This window comes from Telopea speciosissima, unplaced genomic scaffold (assembly GCF_018873765.1).
Source record: "Telopea speciosissima isolate NSW1024214 ecotype Mountain lineage unplaced genomic scaffold, Tspe_v1 Tspe_v1.0017, whole genome shotgun sequence".
NCBI classification, from domain to species: domain Eukaryota; kingdom Viridiplantae; phylum Streptophyta; class Magnoliopsida; order Proteales; family Proteaceae; genus Telopea; species Telopea speciosissima.
In genome coordinates this window covers 412,044-423,960 of record NW_025317353.1, presented here as the reverse complement: position 1 = coordinate 423,960, position 11,917 = coordinate 412,044, and the positions used below count along the sequence as shown (strand labels likewise).

Here is an 11,917-nt window from a genome sequence, read left to right as displayed (position 1 = left end):
ATGAAGAAACCAAGGCTTAAAGCCAACGCTCTGGTTAATATCTTTCATCAATTATGCCAATCATGTGCAGCAGAAATTTGAGGAATAAGACACCAAATAATGGTTTATCTATGACTTTGAAATTCAAGGAACACAAAACTCGCGCTGAATGTGAAGAGGAAAAAGGCAAAATTGAGACCTAACCACAGTATAAGGATTTAACAAAGAAGGAAGAAAAAAAAATCAATTAAGGGTTTCAATCTGAAAATCGATCAAGGGTTTTGGGTTATTTTGATTTGAAATTTTTTTAAGAAAAGAGGATTTTTTTTCTGAAATCAATTAGGGTGTCAAGCAATTGTTTGAACAGTCATGTTGCAGACTTGCAGATGCAATGCAGTTGGGGGTAAGGGCAGTGGGGTAAATCTGTCAATTTCACTGTTTTCTATTGAATATGAGATAAGGGTAAAATGGACTTTTTCATTCAACCACTAACAGCAAACTAACACCATCAGATTTCAGGGGGTGTTAAGTAATTGTTTGAAAAGTTGGGGATAGTAAGAAAATAGGCAATAGTCTAGGGGGTGTCCAAGTAATTTTCTCATTTAACAATTTTCCGTTCATTTGGAACACCCTTCTAAAAAATTACACAGCAAGATATCATTATCCTAGATAATAAAAAGATAAGTAGGACTACTCTGTTTTTATAAACACGATGTAACAAGAAGATAGATGAGTCTATCTCAAACAAGGATACAAGAGCTCAGAAGGAACCTTCCTCAGCCACTTACCTGTAGATATTTGAATATTTCAACCTCACCTCAGCTACCTCCTCGGTTGGATTAATCATCCTACATCAAAGGAAAAGGAAAGTAAAAATATAACAAGAAACAGAGATTCCTTTTTCTTTTGTAAAAGGATGTCAGAATCACTTGTATGTCTTGTATTAGTTCAGATTCTTGGTCCATTTGGCCAAGCAAACACGAAGTCCTACAGAAGGTTCAACCCAGTTACTTGATTCACAATATGATCTACCTGGCTTCAAGCTCTGAAATTTTCACAACCAATAACTGCTCTCTTTCAGAGTTCAGATGCAGCTGTTTCAACCTGTCAATTGAGAAAATATAGAACAATTTGCACTTAACTTGCCCTCAAATGAAACATACATAAAAAGAACTATAACACAGAATTAATATTAGAAAGAAAGAATTGAACAGTTCCATCATGCTTCAGAGCTTATAGAGAGAATTGGGAAATAAAATTTCACATAGAGCTGCTATTGAGTCCTAATATAATAGGTAAACATATGGCATATAATTCGTTTAATAAGAAAAGGAATACTGATAAACCAGTGATCGGCTTTTGCATTAAAGTAGTAGTGAGTTTATTAAAGAAGAGGAAACAGGCTGATAACAGCAGTTTTATGATAGGAATAACGATGAAAACTCATATCATAAAAATAAAAAATAAAAAATCCATCCATGCCTAGGGAGTCTACCCCCCTGGATTCTCTAAAATGTCACATATTGTCCAGCAATCTCTTGCCCATGGCCTCCAGCCTAAAAACATTGTTAGAATCACCCTAGCTTACCACATGAATAGAATTAAGCTTCTTCATTATTCTAGCTAAATATAAGTTAATCATTGTTCTACGGACACAGCTCCAGCCTTATTTTGGTCACATTTGCCTTGGAAAAGAGTAATGGCTATAAAGAACTCTCATCTTTTTTCGGCCCTTTCTACACCTTCAAAACTGATATTTCAAAAATCTGTCAATTGAAAGTTTTCCCACGAAGCATGAGTTCGTACACTTATATTATTATTATATATAAGTGTAAATATGCAAGTCGCACGTGTAAGCATTTGTTAAGTGGTAGAGAGCAAATTATTTTGTTTTATAAGGTAATGAGCCTTTCTCAATGTGCAAAATAGTATCATGTACTTGACTCTTTTCAATAGATATTGATGCAAATGCACGTGTAAAACTTTGTTAGAGACAGTGATTTTCGTGCAGTTGGATCAGCATTTTAGTAGTTGTGAACTTAAAAGTTTACCAATAATTGAGCGAGTCCATGCCTATTCCCAATTCAAATTGCATCGGAATCGGTCAGAATAACCATGTATTCAGCCTGAAAAGACAGAAATCAAGGGACCTTGATGTGAATATTCAGATTCAGAATGCAAGAAATTGCAATAAGTTTATGTCTTTGTTACGAAAGAAATTTGAATCTGTCTCGGCCGATTCACTGATTTTTTAAATTCTACTTGCATCCCACATAAACATCTATGACCCGTATCCAAAATTTTAAAAGAGTGGTGCCAAGATTTAAGGTGCCAACAATTTCACTTTTCAATTCCGCAAGTAAATGCATCTTCTTCGTGTTCCATAATTTAACATAACTTGATCGATATCATTATGAAATGAGTGCAACACGAACTTGACAATAATTTTAAGAATTTAATTTCCTAAATCAACCAAATACTTGATGTATTAAGGGTAAAACGGATAAAGCACTATAAATAAATCAAAGAGAGAGAGAGTTGAATGAAGCTGTAGATGGACAAGGCAAGTTGACACTTGATGTTTTAGATGTTTTAAGGATAAAACAGAGAAAGCACTATAAATCAATGCTTTATTGACAATGATAATCCTGAAAAAAGTGACAAAATTGAACATCCATGAGGCTGCATCTACTATAGCCTTCTTGTCGGACTTGCTTCCTATGGACATTTACCTCTAATACGGCTGATCCAAGACCGATACCTAAAACCACGCCTTCACTCATACAAGCATCAGTCTTTTAAGAGACCTAAGCATCACATCCCTCTTAAAAAAGTCTAATGAGAAATTCTTCGAAGTAATGCATGGAGCTTTAATAGCAGCACCAATCGAACTAGTTATTCTAATATAAATTCCCTATTGCTGTTGAGACAGGAAAAAGTCTAAGAAATTCAATCAAAGCCAGTGAAATCAGAATAAAATCTGGTAAAGATTGTACCATCAAGCAGAATGAATTTTATTCACTTAGGAGCATTTAAAGGCTAAAGAACAGTCACATAAATTATCAAACCCAATCAAATTCAGAGAAACAAAAGCAAACAAATTTTAATTGCAGTACCTATGAAACTACTTCCCGTAATATAAATCCCATTATAGAAGTTGTTGTAGGGAAAAGTCTAAGAAATTCAACCAAAACAAGCACAATCACAATAAAATCTGCGAAGAAAAAGGAATAACTGGGATAAAAGCAAAGAAATGGGATGATTACCAGGCAGCACCCAGCACAGGAGACACCGATTGCCATTCCAATGGCCCAACAAGGTCTAAGGTGAGATCTGCATCAATGCCTGAGAACATGAACTCGATGCTCCTGCCATCATCAAACCAAACATCAGTTTGGTAAAGGGGAAAATATCCTTCTTTCCTCCTGTTCAATACTTCAACTTAGGTTCTCTACTTTACCTGATTGAATTGAGAGGGAGAGGAAAGAAAATAATGAACGGATTCTACGCATCTTGATTATTATATCGTAACATAAATAAAACTTGGAAAGTTTATTTATACCTTTGTAGCATTCCTAACTTTCTTCTTTCACATACTCTGGCATTCTGTAATTCTCTGAAAACTAAACTAGCTCACATCAGAGTTAAAGCAAAGAGGAGATCAATAAAGGAGAAAAGAAGTAAAAAATAAGCACAATCATACAATTTATGTACTTTGTAAATTAAGCTGTAATATATAATTGACAGAAATGATGAAGAGAGAGAAAAGCGAAGGTACATATGCATTAACATAATTGCAGAACAACCCACCCCCCACATAAAAAAATCGAAACAAAAGAATGCTGACTTACAGCTACTGATTGGGTTACCCCTCTCCCTTCCAAGCATTTCGAATTAATCTCAATCTTTCATGCATATTTGTAGGCAACATAAGAGTTCTGGAATTCTCAATCAGTGATTTTGAAACACCCAGTCAAAAAATTAGAAGCATATATTGTTGTCTGACTATAAAAGAACAAAGCAAAGCATTAATTGGAAAATAATCCTGATGGAGAAAACTCTTACTTTGCATTCTACCATAAAGTGCTTAAATGATTTAAAAGTTAAAGAATTACAAAGAAAAGCTCGAAAATATCTAGAATAGTTTGAACCCCACAAGAAATCCGAAAGAGAACATTCTTTTTATATTCATTTTTAAACAATGACAATGTTTTAGTATGACATATATGCTTGATCAACAAACAGGTGAATTGACAACCATATAAGTACACATTTCAATGGACATTCCTGCTTCAATGTACCAGATAACATTGATCAGAGTTTTTGAGTGCCTCCATCCATAATACATTGATAGCATTCAGAAAATGTAAATTGAAACCACAACTTACTATACTTTCAGACAAAGAGGCAGTCTTGCATTAAATTTTAGCTGGTAAAGGCAAAATTCGCAATGGTCTAATTTCAAATTTACTTTGTAATCTTTCCCTCCATGAAGCATTCATATAGCGTAACTAAAGAAGACACAACTTGGTTGATTATTGCATAAGGCCGAAAAGAAGCACAATAGATAAAAGCTAAATGTGATCAGCAAAAATAAACCAAGAAGGTCCCTTTATCAGTTCCACATGCTTAGACATTCCAACTTTCTTGGCAGAGATGCTAGGGTTCTAAAGCCGTTTTATCTACTCTAGGCTCACATTATCTATACTGAGTCGTTATCTAGCCAAATGTGTCAGTGGACTTCCTATAAACAGGTTGCTTCTGACCCACCTTTCAAGAGCCTCTCTCTCCTTTGTTTCCTTGGCCACAGATTCAGTTGGGAACTTGCTGTGGAACTGTCACATACAGTGACTAAGAGGGAAATCTGAAAGAAAATTGAGCTCTGATAAATCTATTTCTTCTATGGAGAGAGAGAGATATAACCTTATGTCCTACGGTTCTACTTCTACATTATCTCTTTGACTAAGAGGGAGTTCTGAAAGGGAATTGAGCTCTGGTTAATCTGTTTCTTCTATGGAGAGAGAGAGAGAACCTTATGTCCTACGGTTCTACATTTTCTCTTTGGCTAGACAGCTTCAAGCAAGCTTTTCCCTCTAACCGACATCTATTATAGTTCTCCAGAATTTACAGTGGTAGGCTCAACAGACCAAGTAGAGGCATGGCTGTTAACATCTTAATATAACGTCATACCTATAAAGCTCGAATTCATCTTGATCTGAAATACTTTCATGAATAAAATTGTAGGTAGCACAAGCTTCATTTCATGGGAAAATTCATGTTGTGCTTCAACAGCCCATGACAAAGCAACGCCAACATTTGGAAGAAAACACAGGTGCAGAGGCATGATGTAGTATCCCAAAAGAACATTTGGCTGCAGATCAGCTGAAGAAATACGGAGATTTCAGAATTTTTGTTTTGGGGATGTGAGGGAAAGGGAAAAAGAGAAGAATTGAGTATCTAATATGGCACACCATTTGAGATATATTTTTAAAAAAATTAACAAAGAGAAGCCAATCCTTGGAAATAAACATTCCATGCTATGTAGGATGGCATCCACAAAACATTAATCTTAGGAACTTGAGAGAGAGGGAGAGACCGGCTGGCTTAGTCAGTGAGGTCTTGTGTTTGTCATTGCAAAGACCATCAATCGCTTCACCTGTGCACAATGTGACACAAATCATAATCAAATTGGTTTGACGATATTATTGAGCTATTTTGGGGGTGGGGAGGGGGCAAGAGATGACCTATATAACAGAAGCAAATGAACTCCTAATACTATTATATCAACACCCATTATCAAGAATTCCATAACAGTGGCATAATTGGACAAAAGGTACCCTATCGTGAACCTATTAGGTTGTTTCTATGGGGCTAGACCCCTATTTTTTGACACCCCCGTTACCAAAATGTCAAAACAAAATGATAACCTCATATCAGTGTGGTTAGTAAAACCCCCCACCCAATCTATCAGTTCTTTTTTTAGTAAAACTCTATCAGTTCACATTGTAGAATAAATTAAAAGCTATCCATGTCCCATTAGAAAACCTCTATAATAACCAAAAAAAGGTGGGGAGACGTGGAGTTGTATAGGAACATAACAATTGACCAATTTCAGGATTAATTACAGGCATACAATGTGAAAATCTGAGACAAATAAATACAAAATGCAATAGATTCATTTACCAGTTAAAACAGTAAATAGAGTTAAGTACCAAGAAGCCCAAAGACAAAATTTTGATAAAGCACTACTCCCCAAAAAAAAACAAAAAAGAAGGGGTTAACTCATAAACAAGATTTCCTAGAGAAGCAAACGAGATAGGTTTTAAAAAAATAAGAGAGACAATTGAAATTGAGAAACCAAAATAAGATAAGCACTTGAGGCACGAAAAAGTGCTGGAACCAACAATTTTACTTGTGGAAATGCCCAAGCCAAACAAAAATGAAGATGTGAACAAATACATACTATCACAATGTGAACACATACAACAAAAATTTATGCTTCTGAAACATTTTACCCCAATTGAATGAACATAAACATACATGAAGAAATCAGAAATACCTATAACAGAACACTTATATATAATAGACAGTTGCATATAATTTTAAGGAATAGAGCAGAGAAACCAATTAACCATTCACCATGAACAGTTAGGAAAGTAATCATTATTACCGAGTCAATAGAGTGCAATCTTTTTTTTCTCGTCTTGGCCTAAGGTAGCGCAGGCTGAGATCACTACCAACACCAACACCACCCCTTGCTTCACATCTAACTGCTTCATCAACCCAATTGTGATCTGGCTCCCCCTTTCACCGTCATCTACAAGATTTATATCTGCTTCGTAGTTATCCAGTGTGGCATGCACAATCTGCGCAAAGTATAAATCCTTAAATCAAAAGAAATTCATGATTGAGGAACCCAATTAAACTAAAAATAGCAAAATTTTGAGATGTAGAAGCAGAAGGTTAAATTGGAAGTATATTCACAAGTAGAGAGACTTGATTATCAGACTCGCATATATACATGAATGCGCATGCTTTAATCATAACTTGCTACAGGTTTACATATCAAACTCAATGATCTCCTAGAACTAAATGCAGTCTGCAAACACACCCATACTATGTCAAACTTGCATCAATATGAGTAAACATGTCAAAAATCTAACAAGAGTGTGAAGTCTTGGAATGCCAGCCCTAGAAACAAGAAATGAGCTACACCTAAAGTTATTTCAGAAGAAACTACTCTCGTTGTGGAAAGTACCCACCACAGCCCCTAATCATTCCTCTATTAAAACATTTCCACATTGTTGCTTCTAACTTTAACCTGTTTTCCTTGTGCAGCTACAAGCTCCAAAGCTCAATTTCTTCATATTGTGCCAGGAAACAAGTCATAAAACACTGGGTCCAATTTCCAACACATACTAAAGCATTAGAAAACCACTCACCTCATCAAAACCATCAAGAAAATGTGAAAAATCTGCCATAAACCACACCTGAAATGTGAAATCAATTTGACTCGATGAGGAATTAGATGGAGGTAAATTTCAAAAATGATTGTGCTCATGTTGCGCTAACAAGAAAACATTACAACCAAAAAAAAAAAAATCCACCAACTACCATGGCTGAAAGGCATTGCAAACTTGATGCCCTCAAATAGCACTTGCTATAGGGAAAATTACTTGTACACCCCCTAAACAATTGCCATTTTTCTTAAAATACCCAAATTTTCAAACATTACTTGACACCCCTGAAACCTGATGTTGTTAGTCTGCTGTTAGTGGTTGAATGGAAAAGTCCATTTTACCCTTGTCACATATTCAATATAAAACAGTGAAATTAAAAGTACCTATTTACCCTCCTTCTTCTTCTTCTTACTGCAACCACACTTCCTGCTGTAACCCACCCCTTTCATTGTTGAACCATTTGCTGCTGCTGTACACCCGAGAAAAACGAAGCAAACAACCAGGAACATCCTACCAGGAAAACAAATCCAGAATCTAGAGCAAAAGCAAGTAGAGACCAGCGGAATTCAAAAAGTCCCTAACAGGAAAGTGTGACAAAGTCATATCTCTAGAACAGACCATGAAAGAGAAGTAAAATTGAAAAAAAAAATAATATATATATATATATAGTAAAATGCCAAAATATCATTGGTGGTTTAAGATTTGCGCTTACACGTTAAAAGTTCCGGTGACGTTGGCAGTACTTACAGCGGCTTCGAGATCAAACCCTAAGATGGAGGATTCAGTCTCTTCCGAAGCTTTCAAGGCCGCGTAAGAGTTCCAATCGGCAAGCAGAGACGAGGATTCCTTCTGATCAGTATTACTCGGTCCATCCATAAACCAAGCTTGTGCAGTATTCTGCATAATTCGAAGTAAGTGACGACGCCAACGAAGAAGAAGAAAGCGATCCTCAACTTCAAATCGAAAAATTAAGAAGCTAAGTGGAAAGCGTTCCAACTCGAGTGAGAGATCTGGTCCTTTAGCACCGTTCAGTGTTATTAATGGCGTCTCTCTCGGTGAGAGCCTATCGGAGGTGTTTGATTTTCCGAATCGGAAAAAATTGCTGAAACTGAAAGGGGTATGAGCCGTGTGACTGAGAAAAACCACCTCCTCAGCTCCGAAGAAGGAGTGGAAGTGATATTGATGATGGTTATGCAATTCTAAGGGGAAAGCAGGTTGCGGCGAGTATAGATGGGAGAGAGTTTTCCGGACAGGATTATAGCAATTCAGAATTTATACAGGCGCGGAGTGCCGAGTGGGGGAGGGAAAATAGAAACTATTAGTCTTGATTTGAAACAGAGGAGCGAAATAACAGATAACGGTCGAGAGGAGATATTAATTATTCTATAAGGAAAGTATGGCGTCAAAGATACGCGCCAGCTGTAGAAGTACATGCGTGCCTTCGTGTCAATTAGTGTAAGCTGTAACTCTGTAAGGCGGTTAAGAATATGCTCGTCACGCGGATTTTAACTTTACCCTCCAAAATAATTATTTTATTATATATAGAGGAGGTGGCGCCAGTTGTATTTTCGTATAATTTGCCCTTCTTTTTTTTTTTTTCCTTTGGTTAAGCGTGATGGTCTCATGATATTATTTGGCACCATGCTTTTCTATTGTTCCCCAAGCGTTAAACGGTTGGTTCGGCTTGGTTTCAATCGGTACTGAATCGGTTTCGATCTTGAAATTGTGAGACCAAAACCAAATCATTAAGAAACTTCGGTTTTCGATCGGTTTCGGTTTAATACGATTTCATTTTATTTTCATTTTTCAATATCGGGTTAATATCGGTTTAGATCGATTCGTTTTTGGATTTGAGCCACAATAAAATCTTAAATTCATAATTTGTAGTGAAGAAATATTTCATAAAAACACTTCAATTCACCTTCCCAAGTCAAAACAAGTATACAACTAAAAATAAGAAAATTGATTTGATATCTAATGCTGTAATCCGAAAAAAAGAAAAAAGAATAAACTATATGGAAAAGAATGGAAGATAATTAATATTCAAATCAATGGACAAATAGAGTTTGTAGAGAAATCATTGTTACAACTCATATAATTATTTATCATTAATTGTAAAGGGTTAATTAAAATTGAAATCAATGAACGGTCACTGATAAGATAATTAATATTGAAATCACAAAATGAATCTTACTATCAATTCATTTACTTGATAACCAATTAATTTTGTATAGTAAACAAGGAGATCAATGGAAGAAGCATAGTTACAGATTAATTTACGTTTTTTCATAACTTCCTACTCATTGATTTGTAACAGTTCTCTACAACCAGAAATTTTTACTCACTAATATTGAAATCAATGGATAATCAATTCACTTATTCATAACCTTATATTCAATGATATTTTTATCAGTTTCATTCGGTTCGTTTTCAATTTGTTATCGGTCGGTCAGGTGTGGTCTGGTTTTTAGCCAGTCTCGTCATACCCTAATCCAAAACCAATCCAATAAGGATCGGTTCGGTTAGGTCTGTGCTTTTTCGGTTGGTCTTAACGGTTCAGGCTAGGTTTTGACACCCTTACCCTTATCTTCTTGTTCTTCTTTTTTTTTTTGGGGGGGGGGTAAACCTTATCTTTCTCTTCTCCTCTTATGTTATTTAGTTTTGGGTAAATTACAAAACACCTTTCTGAAACCGGATCGAATCTCAAGTCATCCCCTCCTATTGGAAAATACTCATTCATCCCCTCTACAGTGACGATGTTATCTTCAGTCAAACCAAAAAATGAAATGACAAATTTTACCTCAAATTTTAACTTTTCAAATTTGAATCAGATTTTATGTAGATATGAAAGAAAATATGCAATCCAGATTCCAGATTTCAATTACTCTTGGGTTTTTTACAATTATCATCCCAAAATCTTTTATATTTACTATTACCCCCCTCAAAAAATTTGAAACAACTATTACCCCCTGTTGCATACTAATAATTAATTGGCCCCCACCGTTATAGAACTGTAACAGAGGGGGTTGGTCGTGAGAGTGTGCTATTGTCACGAACTTTTTAAGACTAAAATGCCATTTTGGGATGATAATTGTAAAAAACTCCCACCCCATCACCGTCCCTTCTCCTTCTTCCTACTTAGAACTCTATCAAGGTGGAAACAGGCTCATGAACAATGTTTTTTGCTCTTTTTTTATTTTTTTCTCTTGCAGAGTTTTGCTGCTGTGTGACTTGTGCGAAGCCAATTAAGTTCAAAATCAGTTTCCGCAGGAACTTACTAAAAATAAATCATACAGAGGAGAGAAGAAACTGAGGAAAAAGATTGAACCCAGATTGGGAAACAGTGAACGTTGAGTGAGAACTGCAAACATGAAAATAGTTATGAGTAACAGAAGAAGAGTTTTGTGATTTTGAAACTGTTTTTAACAGGAAAATAAGAAGAAATATATAAAAAAAGGTCAGAAATATGAGATAAACAAAGAGGGAGATGCGGGATGTTTTCTTCCGTGATGGTTTTAATATGAGCGGTTTTCGGATTGTTTTTACTTAATTCTTTCTGTATAAAATACTTTCTCCATTAAAAATTTCAGCTTTAGTTTTGGGACTAATGATTGTTTTAGAATGGGTCCTACCTATTAATCGATTACTTAGAGCTTCTCAATTCTCATCTCGCGATTTGATAATTGATAAGAGATATTAGAGAACAATTCAAAAAGATTGGATGTTCCTCTAGCTGGCAGTCAAAACATCAAGAGATCCTCCTACACCAGTTTAACACAGTAGATATTATCTATACCAAAAGTAGGTACCAACCGGGTGGTTCAGGAAGCTAGACATGAGAGACACATAGAGGTCTTGCGAATGATGCCAAAAGAAGAAGGAGAAGGAGGAGGAGAAGGGACGGTGATGGGGTGGGAGTTTTTTACAATTATCACCTCAAAAGGGCATTTTGGTCATAGAAAAATTCGTGACAACAGCATATTCTCACGACTAACCCCCTCTATTACGGTTCTGTAACGGTGGGGGGCAGTTAATTATTGGTATGCAACAGCGCCAACAGGGGAGGATAACAATTGCTTCAAAGTTTTTAAGGGGGTAATAGTAAATATAAAAGATTTTGGGATGATAATTGTAAAAAACCCATTACTCTTTAATATTGTTTGATTAATCTTTTTTCTCCCACCCCCAAAGTAAGGCTGGTCACCAAGCTCCCCTTCCAACTATTTCAAGCATTCTATGAAATCTTTGTTCGGTGTTTGTTACTCTTCTCCTTTGGTTTGCCATACCTTTGATCCCACTTCGTATGCCTGAATTTTTAAAACCCACTTCCCACAAGTTATCTATTCAGTAAATCTATGATTGAGCTCAGATTCTAAAAATCAAGAAGGGCATCTCCAACTCAAAAATTAAATTGCACATTCCTTCACTTATCCTTGTTCATGTGAGAGGGTGATATGTCATAAATGCCTCTCTTTTTT

At 35.8% G+C, this 11,917-nt stretch overlaps 1 long non-coding RNA gene across 1 annotated transcript; it reads right to left on the bottom strand.

Annotated features, from left to right (window-relative positions):
• Positions 1-6,732: 6,732 nt before the first annotated feature.
• Positions 6,733-7,615, bottom strand: LOC122647283. Its single transcript, XR_006330843.1, has 3 exons — positions 7,594-7,615; positions 7,422-7,469; positions 6,733-6,845 (listed from the first exon to the last, which is right to left on the bottom strand). It is a non-coding gene; the product is annotated as an uncharacterized LOC122647283 (long non-coding RNA).
• Positions 7,616-11,917: the final 4,302 nt, after the last annotated feature.